Genomic DNA, 22,198 nt, shown 5'->3' on the forward strand with positions numbered 1-22,198 from the left:
AGTACATTCCTAGGATTGTGATGGTATTAGGGGGCATCCCAATCACCCAATGTAGGATCCTAGGGAGATTAATGAAAAAATGGGAACATGTTATGGCCCATGTGAAAATCTTAGTTGAACTTATAGAGAAACGACTTTGAAAATTGAGAAACAAATGTATGATAAAAGGGCATGCTTAGGGTAGGCACATTCCTAGGATTGTGATGGTATGAGGGGGCATCCTAATCTCACCTAGCCTAACATCTTAGGGAGATTAATAAAAAAATGGAAATGTTAGGGTCCATGTTGGGTAAATAGGCCCATTTGCCATAGAATGCATTGAGAGACAATCTGGAGCATGCATGCTTTTCCATAGGTTGCTATGGTGTCAAATGACTATTGAAGTGTGCTTATTGTAGGGTTTGCCAAGATTAATAAAAGGACATGCTTAGGGTAGGCACATTCCTAGGATTGTGGTGGTATTAGGGGGCATCCTAATCGCACCTAGCCTAGGATCTTAGGAGATAATTAAAAAATGGAAATGTTAGGGTCCATGTTGGGTAAATAGGCCCATTTGCCATAGAATGCATTGACAAGATAATTTGGAGCATGTGTGCTTTCCATAGGTTGCTATGGTGTCAAATGACTATTGAAGTGTGCTTATTGTTGGGTTTGCCAACATTAATGATGGGTAGCCTTTATTGTCGGTGCTATATGTGGGAGAAGATGAACTTGAAAATATGATGGTAGATATGGTAAGGTCATGTAGCTTGAGAAAATTTAAAGCACATAAGTATAAGTAAACAATGAAAATGAATTCAAAAGTTGAGTATGCATAAAAAGAAGAAAACAATACAAAATGGTTGAAAAAGTGTGCTGAAATGATTTCAAATTTAACCAAAAAAATTTTGTGCACAATGGCTATCAAAAGTTTGGCATTTAAAAAAAGATGAGTGTGAGAGTTAAGATGATCAATAACATTGTTTACAACGTGAGAATGGATCCATGGTACCACATAAAGGAGAGTGAGTAGTGTGTTTGATGATGCCTTAAGATGAAACAAAAACCAAGACATTTGAGTCAAATTAATAACCCAAAAGTCCAAAATGTGGTTTTAAACTACTAACACAGAAGCCCAAAATGTGGTTTTAGTGGCTAGTGCAAGATTTGATACTAATCCAAGTATGAAAATAGAAAGGATAATTGAAGAATTTAAGAAGAGTACAGGCTGAATTGATTAGTAAAAATAGGCAAGGGTATGCTGAATGTTAAGAGTAACTATTGGAGGGAATGCCCCAAACAAAATGTTGAAATTGGATGGTTTGACCTTACAGTATGAGTTTATACCATATTGTGGAGTTTTCCCCAAACGCAACTTGCATGTTATGGGAGTTTTTACACAAGTCATAATGGTTCAACTATTGGATTGGTGATTTATTCAGTGCCTCAAATAAGGAATATTTGACTCATTTGACTCCACAAATAGTAAACCAAAACTTATTTGCATCATGGACTTGTAATGAAGCATTTGAAGTAACTTTGGATCTAATTACGAGCTTGCACCTCAATTTAGACCCATTAAGTGAACAAATACCCCAAATGAGTGCTTTTAGGAAAGTGAATCAAATCTTATTATCACCTCTTGTTAGTTTAGCTAAATTAATGAAGGAAAAGATGCAAGGTGATAATAGGGCTAAACCAACAAAGGTAAGAGGTGAAGACATTGGGGTTGAACTATTGAACAAAAGAGGTAAGAAGATAATGTTAGTGTTGAATTAATGAAGGTGAGAGGTGGAAGGAAGGAGATATGTGAGAAAAGGTTGAGAAAGTGATCCCATAGTTTAAATTAGTGGGATGCGACATCTAATACCAACATCCTTAGGAGGTGAAGAAAAGGCATGATGATTGATCTCATCTAAGAAGTTATTTTGAGTTGGGCCATACAAACTTCAAGGAATATTTGACTGATTTGACTCCATAAATAGTAAACCAAACCATATTTACATCATGGCCCTGTAATGAAGCATTTGAAGTAACTTTGGATCCAATTAGGAGCTTGCACCTCAATTTAGACCCATTACGTGAGCAATTGCACCAAATGAGTGCTTATAGGAAAGTGAATTAGATTTTATTATCACCTCTTGCTAGTTTAGCTAAATTAATGAAGGAAAGGACAAAAGGCGATAATAGGGCTAAACCAACAAAGGTAATAGGTGAAGACATTGGGGTTGAATTATTGAACGAGTGAGGTAAGATGATAATGTTAGCGTTGAAATAATGAAGGCAAGAGGTGGAAGGAAGGAGATGGGATGCGACATCTAATACCAACATCCTTAGGAGGTGACGAAAAGGCACGATGATTGATCTCATCTAAGAAGTTATTTTGAGTTGGGCCCTATCCAAGAATACTTCTTAGAGGGAGGCAACCACCCTGGAAAACAACCAAGAATAAAGGAGACCAGAAGAGGAGAAAAATGAAAGTGTGAGCACTATTGATTTCTTAGCGAACATTAACATAATGCCCAACTTGGCTTTGCCAATCTCCCATTTTGAGATGGTACTTCATTCAACTTGGTAAACTATATTAACACATGCAAATGCTTTGTGGCTAGAATAGCTTGAAGTGAACAATGCAAAGCTAGGGATAGAAAGCAAGGTTTTCCTTAAGTGTCTAGAGGACAAATGAAAGAGGAGAGTATGTGTAGAAGAAGTAAATAGAGCCATGAAAAACTTACTTGAGTGAATTAGGGCATATTAGGATAAAGGAGATGAGAGGCTACCTTGGGGATATCAATGTAGGTAAGGGAAATTTCCCCTTGGGTTAGGGATGGTGAGAGTGAGAAGGTAGATCAAGAAGAGAAGTGGCAAGCTAGAATATTGTGATGTTCCTTTTTAGTAAATTGGAAGGCATGGAGCAAAAAATAATAGAATTTACCCAGATTGATGCATAAATGATAGATTGCAATTGCAGTGGTCAATAAAATAACCATGTCATAAAATGTTCACTTGCTTCTTAATAAGAGAATAATATTCACTTGCCGCTTTAATGGGGCAACCTTGAGATGGGCAAAGCTTTGAGTACAATATTTACAAGACATTTCAATACATTACTTCTATTTTTATGTATAGTTCTATTTACATTCTATGAACATTCTCGAGAAAGAACTCCCTAGTAAGCCTTCTTATAATTATAGCTTTCACACTATTACATGGGCCTTTTTTACTATAGGTGGACTCCATACATATCAACCTATCTATCTACTTAAGGGGTCAAGGGAGGGCCTTAACATGCACTTCCTCTTAAGAAGTAACATTGTCTTCAAGGTTGGAGATGAGGAAATTATTGAAGGATCGTTGCTTGGCTTCCATGTGGTATCCTTAGATGGTGTATCCTTCCATTGTTTTAGAAATTATAGCTTCGGGCTACAACCAATTGGAACTTTCTGCATCCAATTTTCGAAGGCTAATTAGAATATGCCAATTAGAATTGACCACTTTCTTTACGTAGGAGACATGAAAGATCAAATGAACTTTAGAGATAGGAAATATTGGATGAAAGCTTAGTTCACAACAAAAATTCTAGCTCTATAATCGAGTTTCCCACACACAATATGGTTGCTATTCTTTCTTAGCATAAAAACATATTCTTCCTTTTAGCTTCGTATCTAAAAATTAGAACACAAACTCTTTGCAAATCACCTTTCCTTTTGCTCCCCATGCATGTTTAACTCTCCCAAATCACCAAAATGTTCATACTTAGTCCATGCTATCATAACTATTCAGGATGAATCTTTCATCCACCACATACATGCATCTGGTGACAATTCCTATAGTAAAATTCACATTTAATATAGTGCAAAACCAAAGAACAAAAGAAAAAAAGAGAGATAAACCTTAAGGAATATCTCTTTGATAATAAAAAATATAGATCTATGTTTGCTTCCTTATTCAAGGGGGAAACCCCCAAGAGAAATGCTCCAAATACAATAACAATTCCTTACAAAACATTACTTAATCGTCTCTATATATAGCAATCCATAGAGAATGAGGGTTGACCGACTAATTTAACAATGGTGTTATCCTTAGAGCTAAAGGTGAGGAAATTGTTGGAGGATCATTGTTGGTCCCCATGTGGCATCTTGTCATTGCATATCTTTCCATTGGATCAATACTTCCTTGACCATGTGTTGGTACAATTGATGTTCTTTGATATCCAATAATACTTTTGGTTGGAGCCAAATGGAGCTTTCTTCACCAAGTTCTAGTAGGTTGGTCTACAATTTGAATTTGATCCCACAATCTTCTTCAAATGAGGCACATGAAACACTAAATGAATATTAGAGTGGGATGGAAGACCCAACTTATAGGGGCTATAGAAATTAGGAGCTAGCTTATAAGGAACTTTGCCTTTGAGTGATGTTTTCCCATAAGGCTATAGGTGAAGGAACACTTTATCCCCTTTGGCAAAATAATGTTCATATCAATGCTAATAAAATTGTTGTTCGATTCAATTTTTGAGCCATAACGAAGTTGTCCTCTAGGATACATATAATTGTTTCTTTAATGTGAAACATTCTATCTACCAGATGAACCTTGGACTTCTGTAGTACATGGGATGCCATAGAGAAGGATCATTAGCCATAAACAACTTCATAAGGTGTCATTTTGGTAGATAAGTGGTATTGTACCACCATCCAACAAGTGGAAGCCATTATCCCTGTTAGAAGTAAAGCATCTCAAATATGTTTCCAAACACTTGTTGACCACTTTTATTTGACCATCAATTTGAGGATGATATACAATGCTAATATTTAGTTGTGTACCCTGAAGTTCAAATAACTCATGCCAAAATTTGATAGTGAATGCGAAGTCTTGATTTAAGATAATGGAAGTGGGCATATAATTTAGGTTGATCAACTAAGGAAGGAGTGAAAGGATGAGATAGGGCACAAAAATGAGTAGCTTTTAAAAGATTGTCAATCACCACCATGATGACTAATTTGTTTCCCAAGTTGGGGAGTCCCACAATAAAATTCTTTGAAATGTTTGTCCAGATCTGTGTTGGAATTGATAAAGGTTGTAATGCCCCTGGTATCTTCACTATTTATCCCTTTTTCTTTAGCAAACATCATAGTATGTTGTGAAATCATGGATATCTGTTTTCATGTTTTCCTAGAAGAATGAACACTTAGTTCTTTCATAGGTTTTATGAAATATAGAGTGACTTGTTGTTAGTGATGATTTTAGCTCCTATAAGACTCATTGTTAAACTTAAATCTTTTGCCAAAATGATGCACCATTTATACATTAATCCTGTTGCCATGTATAACTTTATGTAGGTTGGATCTATTTAAAGCCTTTGAATGAGTTTCCTTAAAGTACTATTTTCCAGCCATTCCTTACGGGATTTGTTAATCCATCCTTGACTTGGTAATTAAGGCAAGGATTAATGCATCCTCCTCAAATAATCTAGATAAGGCATTAACAGCAACATTCTCTTTACCCTTATGTATGGTCTCATAGTCATACTCCATTATCTTAATGACCCATTTATGTTTCTTTGGTAAAGAAAACCATTGTTCGAGGAATAAATTTGTACTATGATGGTCAATATTGATTTGAAAATGCCATTCTATGAGATATGACCACATAGTCTCCACTACATGAAGGATAAATATCATTTCATTCTCATATGTGGATTTTCCTAGAGATTGATATCACACAATTTCTTACTAGTGAATGCTAATGGGCATCCTTGTATTGATACTACTCCTTGACCTCTTCCCGCGACATCACATTCGAAACCAGAAGTCTTATTAAGTCAAGCATTGCTAATACTAGAGTAGTGCACATGGAATTATTTAAATCAATGAATGCTTGTGTGCCTTCTGTTGTCTAGACAAAGGCATTATTTTTCAGGTGTGGAGTTAGGGAAGCTATAATTTTGCAATATTTTTCACAAATTTCTCGTAGTATCATGAAAGTCCTAAGAATCCCCTCAATATATTCAATATTTTGGGAGCAAACCATTCTTGCATACCCTCCACTTGCTTGGGATCAAATTTTACTCCTTAACTCACAACATGATGCAAATATTCAACCTCAGAAGGCCCAAAATCACATTTGGAATGATTCGTGAATAATTGGTTGTCTCTCAAGAGTTGCAAGGTCTTATCAACATGCTTTATGTGCAATTCCCATATTTTACTATATATCAAGATATCATCTAAAACTATTGGCACAAAATCATAGATGAAGGGTTTGAAAATCTTGTTCATGAGGCTTTGGGAGGTGGATGAATTAATTGTCTCTTGATTAGAACCAATTAAGTATATGTAGGTAGCAATTAATAACTAACACTATTCAATACCAAACTCTCTAAGATCATGGCATTCAATCAAAACACAAGTTGTTGTAACTCCTCATTCTCCGCACATTGAAATAATCATTGTCACACCCTCAAACATTCAATCACTCTACACATAGTTCTATATGTAAAATCAGTCCTGTAGAATAAACATCACGCAATCATTCAAACCCACTCACGGGAAAGGAAAATAGCACTCTTGGAAAGAACTGCATAAACGATTCAAATGCAACCTCACACAATCAATGAAATCTTTCCAATCAAATCATCCACTGTGCAACATAATGTAATAGGTACACAATGATCTGTCTAATATTCTGTTCAACAGTAACTAGAAAATTGTCGCAACAGTTAAATTATAATAACGCACAACTAAGAAAGGGACCGATCCAAGATCTATCTTGTTACACAAGTAATCAAGATCAAATATTTTGCAAACCAATTAACAATCAATAATTGCAACACATCAATAAGAGTTTGTAACAATCATAACTAAACAATGTTAAACATAACTGTGAGAGAATCAAAACACACTGCTACACTACTTGACTAACATAGTGCTCCCTGCTAAAGAGGATGGCCCTTCCTCCTTAGTAGGGAGCTAGTAATTAATAACTCACAAGCTAATACAACAGACCACAATTAAGCAACTAACCCATGAAAGTTTTGTATTAACTTTAAGAAAATTACATATGCATAATTCTCCAGAAGACAATAATGCCACCCCTGCACGAGGTAGAGGGCTTCTATCGTTAAAGATTTACTTGTTTCTAATTTCAAAACCAAAATCAGCCATGAGAAGATTTTGATTCTCAAAATGTCCAAATTGAGAGTCTCGTACAACAAATTACAACTAATTTGTTGAGAATAAATGAAGTGTAACAATATCTTCATTTACTAAGAAGCCAACAATGGAAAATCATAACTGTCACAACACGAGTTGGTTGTATTGTCAAAGGGTGGTCCGCTCCTTGCTAGCACAATGGTATTGGTTCACTGCAATCGAGTAGCAACTCTTATGTTGAATCTCAACGATGTCATGAAGAAAACAAAGTAGCATGCAACAAAGTATTATGAAGCATAGTATCAACTTCGCAACAATAACATCAACAAAACATATTCTAGAGTGTTAGCAGTACAAAATTCAAAGAAACAAAATTGCATGTAAATAACAACATCCCAATGAGCCAAGTCATCCTAAAACAACCTCCTTGTCAATTTCATTATTAAAGTTATCCAAAATAGTCAACTTCTCATCAATATATAAGCAAAACTGCATCAATTAAGGTGACATGAAGTATTATGCATTGGCCAAAATGATAATTGGTGGAGTAACATAACGTGATTATAAGGGGAAAAATGATTAAAGGTGAGGAAATGATGGTAAAAAGAATGCCAATTCCAAGACCCAACAGATGGAACATTACAAAGACTAAAAGGAATCACTCTAAACTCACAACGACTTTCATGTGTTTTGAAATATATCTCTGTGATGTCTGTCTCTTTTATCTTGATTTAGTCATATCCTGAACATAGATAAAACAAAGTGAAAAAATTTGTTTCTGAATTTCATCCAAGAGATTAACAATAACTAGGATGGGCAATTCATCCTTGATTTTCAATTTATTGAGAGCCATAAAATTGAGACACATGCACCAAGTTCCATGCTTCTTTAACACCATGACTATTGGTGATAAACAATTGTATGACCCTTGAATCCAATTGTTCCTTAATGATATTTTCTATTTCATTATTTATGCAAAATTCTATGACATACATTTGGTGGTTGACTTCATGGAATCAAGGGAATGCCATGGTCATGCTCTCCTCAAGAAGGAGCTAAACCCTTTGGTGTGTCAAGGACGTGGTGATGTTTTCAAGGAATAAATACAAGTTTGGGTGGAATTCTTGTGTCAGATTATCCATGACATGTATAATATTAAATTGAGAAAAACTCCATAGTGGCCTTTCTTTAATAATTTTTCCATACAATGAGAGCTAACTATTTCGGAAAAGTTTGATTGAAGCCCTATAAATGTGTGTACATGCCCCTCTTTAGTGAAACTCATATAGAGTTTTTTGAAAACCCTTGTTTGGCCCCATTTTGTGAAGCCATTCTAGCCCTAATACTATATCACAACTGCCGATATCTATAGAAAATAGATAGGTTTTTAGTCGATAGTCTCCACTTGAAGTTTGAAACATTCACATCTACGCCCACATTTCGTCATACCTCCATTGGAAATCATGATTTGAAAGTTGAGGACATGGTGTACAAAATAATGGGTTTCTTCTACGATTCTCTTGTGAATGAAATTGTGATTACTACCACTATTATCTAGGATTAAAACTTTCTAGTGCTTGATGTAGCTCGTGACTTTTAATGTTTGTGGAGTAGAAAATCTCAATAATTCATGCAAGGAGATTAGGTGTTCTTTATGGGGAAATGAAGGTTTAATATTTGCTTGAGTTTGAGTGTTGGTGTCTTCAACCTATAACTCTAGTGTCTCTTTGATAGTTATGTCTTCAATTAGGTGCTATGTGGTCATATCATTTTGGAACAATTTGTATTTTTTACACCTGTGATATGGAGCACATTTTTCATCAAAAGTATGACTAATCCCATGTATTTGATGGCCTACGATTTTTGTTGGAGACAATTATTGTAGCTCCAAGGAATGAGTAGGGGTTGTGCTTGGGGAATTACCTTGGGAAGAATGAGTGCGAATAATGAATGTTGGTTTCTTAATTTGTGCATTGATCACCATCTTGAATTCTAGTTTCTTAATTTGTGCGTTGATCACCATCTCGAATTCTAATAGCCTCTCAGTTGCTTTTGACCATTTAGTAATATGTTGCATTTTGACTTGTGGTTGAATCTCCTCTTTGAGGTCACTAATGAAAATTATTTATAGAAGGAATATATTAATTTCTTTGTACAAATGGCTAATTGGTCAAAGGCTATCCTAAGGTCAGTGACTAAGCCTATTTGGTGTAATTTGATAAGCTGCCCAAATAGTGAGTATCTCTTTTGAAACATGCATTGAAAACTTCAACAAATTGAATCCAAGTGATATATCCCATATATGTTTTTTATGCCATTCCCACCATTGCCATTGTTCTATATCTAAGTACAAGACCCCCACCATGAGTTTCATTATATCATCAGTAATTCCCTGGAGGGTGAAGTAATATTCCATTTGGGTGACTCATCTCGGTGAATCAAAACTATCAAACTTATTCATGTCCACATTTAAAGAATGGTGGCATATGTTATTATTCATTAGTTAATTACTATATAGACCTAAAGAGGGTTTTGGGAAGTTACATAAACATAAGTTAGAATTTTCTTCTTGTTGTGGCTCAAATGTGATGTGTAGTCCAATGTTGTTCTTCTAGAGTATGCCTTGCGCTAGCACAATTGGAAAGTTTAGTCAAAATGTTTTCAATGATAGCCAATGTATACAATTTTTTCTAATCCTCATCCAAATTCTCTAATTGCTCAATTAGCTTGGTTAAGTCCTATTGATTTTTCTCATCATTCTCATCCAACTTCTCTAATTTCTCAATTAGCATCTATTGATTTTTCCCAGCATTCTCATCCAATCTCTTAAACTAGTTTTCTAGGTTGGTCAACCTATATGAAGTAGAGAAAGTGTTCATGTTGTTTGATGAAGCATGAGGTTTATAGGTTTTATGGTTATCCTTCATGGTTGAGGCCTATAGAAAAAGTTATCGGGTCTTGAGGATAGGAGAGTGTTAGGTGCTATAACTCTTTGATATACATGCGAACTCCAATAGTACTACTTAGCCCACTATCTCATGGAACTAACTAAAGAGTCTCAACTATGCCTTTATTCATACTACTCCATTACCAAGGTACTATAGAGTGGTCTCCTTGAGTGATGTTCTTTGTGTACTATAGAAACTAGTTAGACGATTAGCTTAGCTAAATCTGGTTTTAGGTATACTTAGGGAAATCCATATATACCCAAAGGTACGTGAAAGTGAGATTTCATATGCAAGTGGTACTCCTCAAAGGGGTACTAACAAGGGTTATAGGGGTTTCCAACCAAGTGAAACCATGCATAGTTCCTATATGTATTTTTCCTAACCATAGTTTTACCTGTTGAATGATAGATCACTGCATTACATAAAAACGTTTGAATACATCTCTAAAATAAAAATAAAAATAACAATGAGCTTGCTAACCCTATAAAAAGCTCCTAAGATCACCATAAAATAACTCGTGCAAGGTAGAGTTTGAAACCAAAAACCGAATTATGAAATACCAAAACTTATTTGGATCTAATGACACTAATTTTACTAAATTGTTTTCTCTCTATCAGAAGATATTCAAACTGCGAAATCGATGGCCTTCTAGGAAAAACCTTAGGAAAATTACTAATTTTAAATTGCAGATAACTTCACTTTATAGACTTTGTTTTCAATATATATATATATATATATATATATATATATATATATATATATATATATATATATATATATATATATATATATATATATCGGGTATTTGTTTGAGAGGAATTCATTTCTTGCATTGGACTCTTCAAATTCTACACCAAACATTACTAAAAATAAAACTCATGCTCAAGAAAGCTATGATACCACTTGTAGTATAATTTACATGAAATATACTGTAAAACCCAAGAACACAAAGAGAGAAAAACCCTAAGAGAGACCTCTTTGATAATAAAAAATAGAGCTATGTTTACTTGCATCTTCAAAGGGATAACCTTAGTATTGACTAGCTATGGAACTCTTCTAATGGGAGCCAACAAACTAATTTGGGCCTTATTAATAAAAGGGACCCATTTGATGGCGAATGGTAATTAATTAAATATTTAATGGGACTTATTCAAGGAAAGTGGTCTCATTTATTAATAAAATATGTAAGGGGATTAGGGTAGGACCCTAATAATTCCCATCATAGGTGTAGTTATCCCATCTTTCCATAATTAGGCGAGGTCGCTTTCCCACTAACCTCTTACATGCATTCAATGAACGGTTTTGATAAGTTAAAGAAGGATTATATGGTAAATGATAAAATTATTTAGGATAAATGACATGAGATTCTTAGGCATGTGGAATCCCATTAAGCCCCCTTTATCCACCTTTCTTGGGAATAGATCCTCCTCGACTTTTTCATTATCCATATACAATTGGTGAGTATTTTGTTTTATTATTTTTGACGGACAATGTTTACTTATTATAGAGCTTGGCCCTCGACCATTCATCATAATAATTATACATTTATAATTTGGGGTTCAAAAGTAGATTGTTACATTCCACTCCCCCTCATTTTTGCACTATCTTCAGTACACATCACCATACATGTATACATGTATGTATATATACAAAGTTATTTATCACAATATTCAATACTTTCATAGTTTAATGACTCCAACAATTCCAACCAATAGATTCTCATTCCCCCCAGCCTACACAACCCAAGCCAGTGTACTCTCTTGTTGACACCAGTATCCCTTAGGTTGTCCCAGTTCCCTTCTACAAATCTAGAATAGGTCAAATAGGGAGTCTCAGAGCTATGGCTCTAAGAAATACAACTACAAAAATGGATTCATTATGCACTTATACACAAATTTACATTCATATTTCCTCAAAATATGTGGTTACTCCTCTTGCATGCTCCCCTCATGATCCAATTTGGCATCTTCAAGACCATAAAAATTTCATTATACCTTTAACAAGCCCATGGCTTGGTTCCTAAGCACTTTGAATTTCGGTCTAGGATGCATGCTAACTCCACTTGAAGGTCCCCTTTGTACTCCAGCTAGCTCATAGTTTAATTGAGCATGTAGTTAGGATAAATAACATAATTTTTAAATGAAGACACTTGAAATACATTATGAATACACATGGATGCAGATAGGGCAAGCATTTATGCAACATGGCTTATTCTTTCTAGAACTTCAAATGACCCACAATATCTTGCTACCAATTTTGGGCATCTTCCTAGTTTCAATGACCTCTTTTTAACCTTCACTTTTAGAGATGTATACTTTTCCACTTTGAATTCCCTGTGTTCTACCTTTATTTGCAAATCCTAAGATGTCATCCACCTCAACGTCTGAATCTAGAAAAAAATATAAAAGTCGCACTTCAATAAAAAAAATTAAAAATTAAAAAAAATGGATTTTTGAATTTGCAGTATCCAAAATTTCCTTCTTCCATGTTACTTCCATAGGGCTATCACCTGGCCTCCACCTTAGTGCCCTCACATCACTCTTATCCTTGTTAGCACATCCCATGTCAGCTTGGATCCACGTGAGTCACTCTCACTTATCCAAATGCCTAAGTTTTTAACTCTTCTAGATTCATTTAGATCCATCTAAATATGCCCAAGAGCCCTATTTCCCAAAGGTTTGGAACTTTGGATTTTTTTATTCCACATCATAATACCACGTAAGCTTTGGATTTTTGGATTTCTTGATTCCACGTCATAATATCACGTAACACCACATCGGCCACCATGTTAACTTCTTCTACACCCCAACTTGTCCCATCATCACATGAAGTCTACATGACATATTAGTTACACGTCACCAAAACTTGCACATCATGCCACATCCACCCACCTACACATAATGTTTGTGAGTGCCCATCTAACTTTCACGTGGTCTATTTCACTGGTATCCAAATTCGGGCTTTCCAGTACATTCATCTTTTTATTTTTCTAGATGCCTAGAATTTTGCTCCCCAATAGAATCTGATACTCTATTTCTAGGTTAATAGGATATAATTTCGGTCTATAGCTTGAAAAAATCTAGATCCTTCGGTTTCCACCAACTCCTACTTTCACATGCACCATTTTTGCAATCCACCCTCTATCTTTTTGGAAAAGGCCATTATAAGACTTTTCTAGAAGTTTGAATATATAGATCTTGCTAGACCCTAGTACCAATTTCTATTCTAGACTCCCATCTACTACACTTGATGGATCCCAAATTATGCATTATCGATAGATCCCACTGGCTAGATTCTCTTATACCTAACAAATCCTAGATATTTGAGAAAAAAATTTCGGTAATAATCACATAAGAGAAGTTTCGTCGACGCGTTTCGAACCATCCAGCGTGGTTTATTGTTAGGACAAGATGGAGAATTAGATCTTGGCACCAGATTAAATAGAGAGCAATGTAGAGACCTTTATTATTCTTAACGGTTATAATAAACAACTAGGTTTAAAACAAATATTTTAATATATAACATCAATTATTTAAATCAAATTATATTAAAATTAAATAAAATATTAAATTATGGTTAAAGCCAAACATGGAGTTAAGACCCTAAAATAAATCAAAATGAATAAAATCAAACATTAAACTAAGGTCAAAGTCAAACATGGAGTTAAGACCCTAAATTAAAAAAATAAAATAAAGAAATTGCAAGTCAAACTCAAAATAGGGAGATAAGGCCCTAAAAGTTTTTCTGGAATAATCAAGGAAATAATTAAAAAGAATCAAAATTAATAAAATTCCTTGAATAATCAATATAAAAATACTAAAAATATAATTAAAACGAATTAAGAATAACCACAAATAATAAAAATCTAGGAGAAATCAATTAAAACAAAAAATAAGGTAGTTTAAAAGTAAATAAATAAAAAAATTAGTTAAATAAAGTGAATAAAGGAATAAAGATCTTAAATAAATAAAACAAGAGTCAATATAACATACATATAAAAATCTAAAATTAAAAATAAAATAAATTAAAATGAAATGAAAAATAAACACAGTTTAATAAAAAATTACTAAATGAAAATAAAATAAAATAAAATTAGGAAGACAGGGTAAGGACCCAACATTTACATTGACGAAACTTCTCTTATGTGATTATTACCGATTTTTTTTCTTCTCAATTATCAAATATGGATCACAAAAAAAATCCTAGATATCTACCTTAATCACTTAATAAATTTCCATAACGCTTCTTTCAAACTTAATTCTCTTTCCGTTGGACCATGATCAAGGCTATTGGAAGACCATATGACCAAGGGATAGGGTAAAAAATGTGGGTTTTAACCCTGATATATAATTCCTGCAAACAAATTCTCAATAAAATAGAAAATATTCAATGGCAAGCACATATATTAACACAAAGATTTTATCCTACAAACCTAAAACGAGTAAAACTAGCTAGATTTTTTTTTTAATGTTTTATCTTTATAATGTTACAATACAATATATATATGTTTTATCATTCATAACTCTCAATCCGTTAACCCTGGATTAGAATACAACCATTTTTCCTTTGATAGGGTTTACAAAACCATGGGTAAAACCACAATGTGCCTGAAAACCACGTGCCAAAAACTACCAAAAAAAGATGCTAAACCCACCCCGAACCCCATGCAAGGAGGCATGGAAGCCCCCCACCCACCCTATGTGCACCACGCATATAAATTTTTCATGGGATTAGTCTGGCAAAGAATATAATATATACTTAACAAAAAACTCCAATCCCCAAATTTCTAAAACTTCCACTAAGATCTTAGGCCTGTTTCATAGGAATTAAACTAACTCCAATAGGGCTTGCCAAAGTACTTTTTAAGGCTCATAAAACTTAAAAAAACTATAAAGAAATTCAAAATAATGCCTATTGTAGGCTACTTCTCTAAAGAATACAAAGAGATGACCCATTGCCAAATCCACAACTTCACCTAGTTGGATGACATCCTACTCACTCCTTTAGGACTGAATCCTTTACCTGAAATCCTTGTAGATTGGGGATGAATATTGGGATTGATGCAGAGTTCCCACTCTGGCTAAGAGATTTTGTCTTCTACAATAGATTTATAACATACACACAATTTCCACCAAACAAGGAGCACAAATGGCCTTCCGTAGAGGACCATCAACTTAAAAAATGAACATAATCATGAACAATAGATTATACATTCAGATTTATAGGAAGGGAACATTCGCTTCTATTAATCATAAAATGAACTGATACAAAATGTATACCTTCACAAATGGATCCTCCTCTCCATATTCTGGCAGAGTCTCCCCCTCTACGAACAATATGACCTTGAGAAAAAGATGGCTCACAAACTTTGAATCAAAATCAAGATAACGACATGGCTCTATAATTCTCTCTATTGAGCTAGCTTGGCCCTCAATAATGGACCAATATATAAAGGCCCAGAGGAAAACCAAGGAGGATGAATGTAGATGCTTAGGGTGAAGAGAAGTTAGGAAGATTCTCTAATAATTCTCCCAAGCCAACTTAAAGAGATGAGATAAGGTATGGTTTCGAATTGATCTCCTAGGGACAGTAAGCCTCTAGAACATAAGCCAGGGTTGAAGGGAGTGATATAGGAAATTAAAACTCCAATCGCTATGATGCTAAGGTGCAACCAACAATTGAAAGGCTACAATCGCTCTTTCAAGCACTAGATCCCAGCGATTATGGAAAAAATTAGGTCAAATGATGGGTCAAAGCTCAGGAAAGTGGTCAAAAATGAAAAGACTCATGAGTACTAACTATATGGAGAAAAATAGGATCATAACAAATGCCCCCTAATGCATGAGGTTAGAAGAGTGACTGATGGCTGAAATGCATTATAATAAAGCTCAAAGGTCAAAATGGGAGGAAGGAGACAAAGCCAAGAAACCAGATCAAAAGAAGCCAAATGTTGAAGTCACATCCGTGTTTATAATGCCCTTGATGCGAGCATACCCATGCTCAGTCATAAAGATAAAATGAACATGGTCGCCAAACATACACTAAGGACCCATGACATGAAATGCTAAGACATGGCCATGAATAATACACAATGGATCCATGTGACTCATCAAACAGATCATAGCCACCAACAAATACAGTGTGGATCTATGTCACAATATACATCAGTAGGACTATGGACACATAACAAACAAGAGGTGTCCCAGAGTAATCCTCAAAGTACATAAATGATACATAACTCCAACACAACCTTGGGAGGGTGCCATATGAGAGTGATATGTCCCTGACCCAGGGTCTTCGACATAACCCTGATGATATGAATCTATGACATGAGAATAGATGTATTGATGTCGAGCATGGTAGAAATTTCCTGATTACCATTCAATGAGGTATACCATTAACAGACGCAAGGGGACCCACCGATAATGAAAATGGAACCCAAGGTACCTAGTATAGTCCACTAAGTGTGAAGAGATGAGCTAACTTCGAATACTCACGGACTTGACCGATCAAGATTGAATGATGTAAACCCACTGTTGATCATGAGGAAACCTGCCATTGAGGTTTTCAATCTCCAAGGTACTACTAGTTCCTAGATAAAGCATGGATAATGAGACGAAGTCTATAGGAGAAGATTCATCAAAGAAGGGCCTTGATTTATCCCCCGTCAATTGACATGGAACAAATCAAGAGATGATGCGAATAGATGAAGTCATGATGCGGTGAAGTACAACTGACATGGGGATGACATACTCAAAAAGGTCAACATGCAACTGCAGATGGCCTACATAGGTTGAGACTTCTTTGGAACACATAGTGACATGACACAAAAGTGACTTGGCAACATGACTAATGAGTACCGTGTGATATCATGCGACAACACAAGAGGCATTGAGGCACACTCCATAATGAATAGAAGAGTAACCAGCCAGAGGAGTAGACAAACTCATATGTATGGTATGACTCCTAGGAAAGCTAAAAACCAACTGTAAGATAATGATGCAAACATGTGCCATGTTCAAGAGTGACGCGATTGACGCTGCCATTTTGATGAATAAAAAAAATAAAGATTCCCTTCTCATTTTCTCTTTTTAGTCTCCTTCATGTTTTAATGAGCATGAAAGAGAATACAAGTATGCTCAATAGGTTCCTTTTTCAAAAATTTTAACGAGTCCAAAAAGAGATAAAAGTACACTCGTACTCTTCTCACGATTTAACAAGTTTTTAGAATGGAAAAGGGACCACTCACTGAATTTCAATTTATGTAACAAGTAGGAAAAGACATTAAACACTTATCGTTTTGGTTTAGATTTAATGAGCATGAAAAGAGGAAAAGTAAGCTTGGGATTTTCATAAGTTTAATAAGTCATGAAAAGAAGACCAGAATGAACTCAATGTTTTCATTGATTAACAAGGATGAAAACAATGCAAAAAGGAGCTTGGTGCCCTTAAATGCTTAATGAGCATAAGAAGGACACTAAGGAAGCTTATCTTGGAGGAACGAGTGGTGTAAATATAACGAGTCCTAATATGATGGAAGAAATCAAAGCATGCTAATGTAGATAGGTTGGGAAATAAGACCACTTGTCGCAATAGTTCCTCCAAGAAGGGGTAAAATACTAAGTGAGAGCGAATGATAGGCCAAGAAAATGTTGACAATGGTGAAAAACAAGACCAAGGCTCATCGTGCAAAATAAGATGATAAAATATGGCAGTCACAAGGTATATAAAATGTGGAATCCTACCGAGGTAAGGCTAAAAAATAAAAAGAAAGAGAAGAATGCGACTCATATTCGAGGTCATGGGAAGTCAAGAGGAGGGATTCCAAGAAGAAAATAAATGAGATACAACAAGGACAACAATATGGAAAGTAGGTACTAATCTAGGGTATCCATGGTCAAGTAGGCTCTAACGCCATGTTACGACGTGCATAAATGAGAAGGCTAATGTCCTAGCATGACAGGGTCAGACCTAAGGTACAATAAAAGTGGCATTGATGGTCAATAATGAAATGGTCATATTGGACCTACCCCTATATGCCAATTGAGAAAACATACCTTAGGTCTATTGAAGGAAATGGGATGCCAAAAGAAACTAATGAGAAAACTCCCTTTACTCTTGCAAAAAGGTCATTGGCAAAATAACATAGGATTTTTTTTTTTTTGTAAGCTTGGTAGTACTTTCGCTATTTATATTAACTCGCAAAAATCAAGTTTTCCATTTGTTCAAGGTGGCCTCAACCTGCCCGAAGGAAACCAGGTGGCCACCTGTCAGCATTAAAAGCTGTCCAAAATTTGTATAAGTCTTTCTTTATCAGCCTAACAACATTATCTATATTATCTATACTGCAATTCAACTTTAAAAAGTAAAAGCTATTCGTCATGGAACATAAACAAAATGTATCTGGATCACTGTTTTACTCCTTGTCCGAGGATATCACGGGGGTTGGGGCTTTGGCACTGGAACCCAACATCTCGCTTCTCTTCATATCCTACAGAGTTTGTTCAATTCTTCCCAGTGCTAAGTTATTTCGATAAGTTTGGATCTGGACTGCCGCTATCTCCTTGAGTAGCTCTGCTCTGATGGGATCTTTCTCCTTGGTGTCCTCCTGTGCCTCTGAGCCTTTGCTTGCTGCCTGTTCTTTGTTGAGAGTCATGGCCCGGGCCACCACATTCTTCATGACCCAGTATTGCTGGATCGTTTGTCTGAAGAGTGTGTGCCGTCCGCGGGAGTTTCCTGGGTCATGAACCATGTCCTCCCATTCTTCCATGGGAATGTCTTGGTTTTTTATGTTGTCATTTAATTCTCTCTCCCAACCAGCTATTTGGGCTCTGACCTCAGGTGGGTTCCCTGCCATGTATGCGTCAATGAGGGTCTTCATGTGCTCACATCCTATCTTTCTCCCTCTCTTGCTTTGCTCTCTGTTGGAGCTTCTCACCCCCTCTGCGTTCTTTTTGCCTGTGTCTCTCTTGCCCTTCTTGGTCGCTTCTTTTCCATCTCTTCCCATGTTGTCTTCATCGCTATTACTGTTGGCTTCTTTCCTTTTGCTAGCCTCCACTCTGTACTGGACGTAGTTTATGGTGAAACCTATCACATAACCATAAAAAGTATCAGTATTCTGTTGGTGTAACACCCAATCAATTTTCCAATTAACTGAGCCATGTTTGGTATCCCGCTCAAGACCAGACAACCTGAGATTTCTTGAGGTTCCTTTCAGCTTTCCCCCTGTCGTCTCATGGTTTTTCTCTTTGCTGACCCTCTCTTCTTTTTTCCTCTGGTTAGTCTCGCTCCGTCGTCCGTCGCCCAGACAGTTCGACAGAGACATCCTCATGGGACCGCCACTAGGGTAGTCTGTATTGTTGTTCTAGACTTCACGGGGAAGCTTGACCATAGAGAGCCTATCCGGGGGGCTAGACAACAGGACCATGGCCCTGTTCTGTACTACACCAGGTAATTTCCTTCCTTTCTCACTTTTCTCTATCTTCTTTGTTCTAATTGACTCTCTGTTTTTCCTCTCAGTTTTACCCGAGGAATTCCCAGTAGGATTCGCAAGGACCGCGATATCTCGTGTTTCATCTCTTGAGGTCTCCATGGTGGATTCCTCTCTACTCCAGATGCTTGCAACATCTCCTCCAAGCCTCAGGCACCACCTGGTTGGAGCGAGATTCCTCAGACCAACATCCTTACCAGGTTCGCTCTTCTTTCCTCGACTTGCTCCTTTCTCTCTGTGCGCCTTCTTCGGCGCTAGGGTTTTAATTCTTTCTTCACTCCTTAAGATATCTATACTCTTCACCCAGCCAGGGTTCCAGGAGTTCTTGGAATCGGCTCTTACAGAGTCCCTACCTAACCTGGGCACCTTCCCTAGTCCTATATAATTTGGCATCCCTATTCTTTTGAGGTTTAGGGGCAGTAGAAAAACATACTGACTATCAGAGATGGCACTGCTGCAATCCCCAGGCTGCGTCGTTGTTCCTCTACCACCTTTCTCTGCTTCTACTCTCGTTCTCGCCTTCTGCATGTAACTACCAACTGACTCTCTTCCCATATGTTTTATTCCCCTTCCCATTCTGTCCTTCCATGTATCTACCACATGTCCTTCACATTTACTCGCCGCTCTTTTCCCTAAGCCGTCACCTCAGGATGATGACCCTCCGTCCCTTCTCGCTCTAGCTCTCATTAACTCATGCTTGCTTCCGGCTGCTCTTGCCGCACGTCCTCCTTCATTGTCCTACCACTTGCTGGCATCATTCTGCCCGCTCTCCCGCTGGCCCCCTTCCATCCTCACTATCTTCCTTTCCCGGCTCCACCGACCTTCTCTCAGGGCTTGCTCCTTCCCTGCCCTGTCCGTCCACCTGCCCTTCCCACTGTCCTCTCCCTCCACTTCCCAAATTTATTCCTGTCCTTGCACTCGTGTGGACGGTGCCTGCCATTTCCCGGTCCCATCTCTGCTGGCCCACCTCCTCTGCGTTGCTACACCCCGATCGGGGGATATAACATAGGAAATTTAATCCACAAGTCCAAAAATAATTAAAAAGAGAATATTTTGTAGATTTTCAAAAAGTGTTATAAAAGAGACACATACATCTTCATTTTACTCATTGTGAGATGAAGAAGAGAGGAGAAAAGAAGTGTTCCCAAGCATTGGGCAAGGAGGGCAAGGAGTAGCAAGAGTAGATAAGCATCTTCCCAAGCCAAGGTAAGTCGAGTTTCATCTTTGACTAATTGATTTACGCACAGGGTTTCATCATGACCATAATTTTATTAAGAAAAATATGTTTTTTTCTTATGTTGCTTCTCAGTTGCTAGGATGGATTGGGGAAATCTCGATTTCAAAGCCACAATTACATTGATGTGATCTCGTACCATGATCGATATTACCCTGTTCGATCCTAGCGACTAGGTCAATTTCTCATTTTTTGTGGTCTATGGTGAAAAGTTCCCCAAAATCCCGTTTTTATCTTAAGGTTTGATAGTGAAATGCATATTTTTTGTGCAACCATGATCACTATTGATATATGTATAGTTTATTGTAGGAGAAACCATAATAGTGTGGAGGGGAAGAGAGTATGTTCAAAATGACATCCAAGCCATAGGTCACCCATCGACATTATAAAAACTGAGGGATTGTGGATTGTTAAAATACTTCAAGATTCCTTGTATGACCAACTAGCTGGTGGGCTCCAGTATTGTAGCAATAATGCTACAACTCCTGGAGCTTCCTTCTCTAATTTTATCAACCCGGTAGTTCGTACAAACTTGGAAGTGACGGTGCTGTATGCACAAGTACTAGCTCTTGTCGCAGCTGTCACTTGGTCAGCTGGCACAAGTCCGCTAGGGCTCAAGCCAACTTCTATATGTTCTCAGAAGAAGCTTTTTAAGTGATGAATGAAAGTTATCTCAAAGGAAATTAACCTACTTTGCAAGAATGAACTGAAAGCCAACAAAACATGGAAACCCTAGTAAACCCTAATTTTACTAGCTTAATCCTTATGGTGCAATGGTGGGAATGCAACTTCTAAAAGTGATGCCATTACTTCTATTGGGATGAGATGCATGTGTTTAAACTACTTTCATCTGAAGAGAACATGTTTTTGTATTTTTTCTCAAGTGGTTGGAGTTATTATGACTGTGCTTCTTACTGGGTCTTGACTGTGCAGGAGTAGATAAAGGGGAGGAAGGCTTGGAAAAGGTCAGGAAGGCTCATAGAGGGTCTAAGGGATCCCTAGCATCATTCCACAGAAGTTCACAAGGTTCAGATGCCTGGCAACCGTGTTTGCAAGCTTCTACATGATGTCTGCAAGGGATTCTACAGGAAGTTCAGGATTTCTACAGGAAGTCTGCTAACTTCTACAGGATGTTCTGCAATAGGATTTTTGGGTGATGGAGGAGTGAATGAGCTATATGGGTGGATAGGTAGGATGAGAGGGGAGCTTGTGATGGCTTATGGACAGAGGGATGAGATGGAGAGGGGGTGTGTACAGCTGGTTGGTCGATAGAAGGGTGGAGGCAATGGAAGGCTGAAAAGACAAAACAACGTGGATAATAGAAGAGTTGGTGGGCGATTGATCTAGCTGGGAGGTAAGGAGATGGCTTAGGCACGACTGAGAAGGATAAGGAAAT

Source organism: Pinus tabuliformis, chromosome 4_1 (genome assembly GCF_031772625.1).
Source record: "Pinus tabuliformis cultivar Carrire ecotype Pingquan chromosome 4_1, CPIR1, whole genome shotgun sequence".
NCBI classification, from domain to species: domain Eukaryota; kingdom Viridiplantae; phylum Streptophyta; class Pinopsida; order Pinales; family Pinaceae; genus Pinus; species Pinus tabuliformis.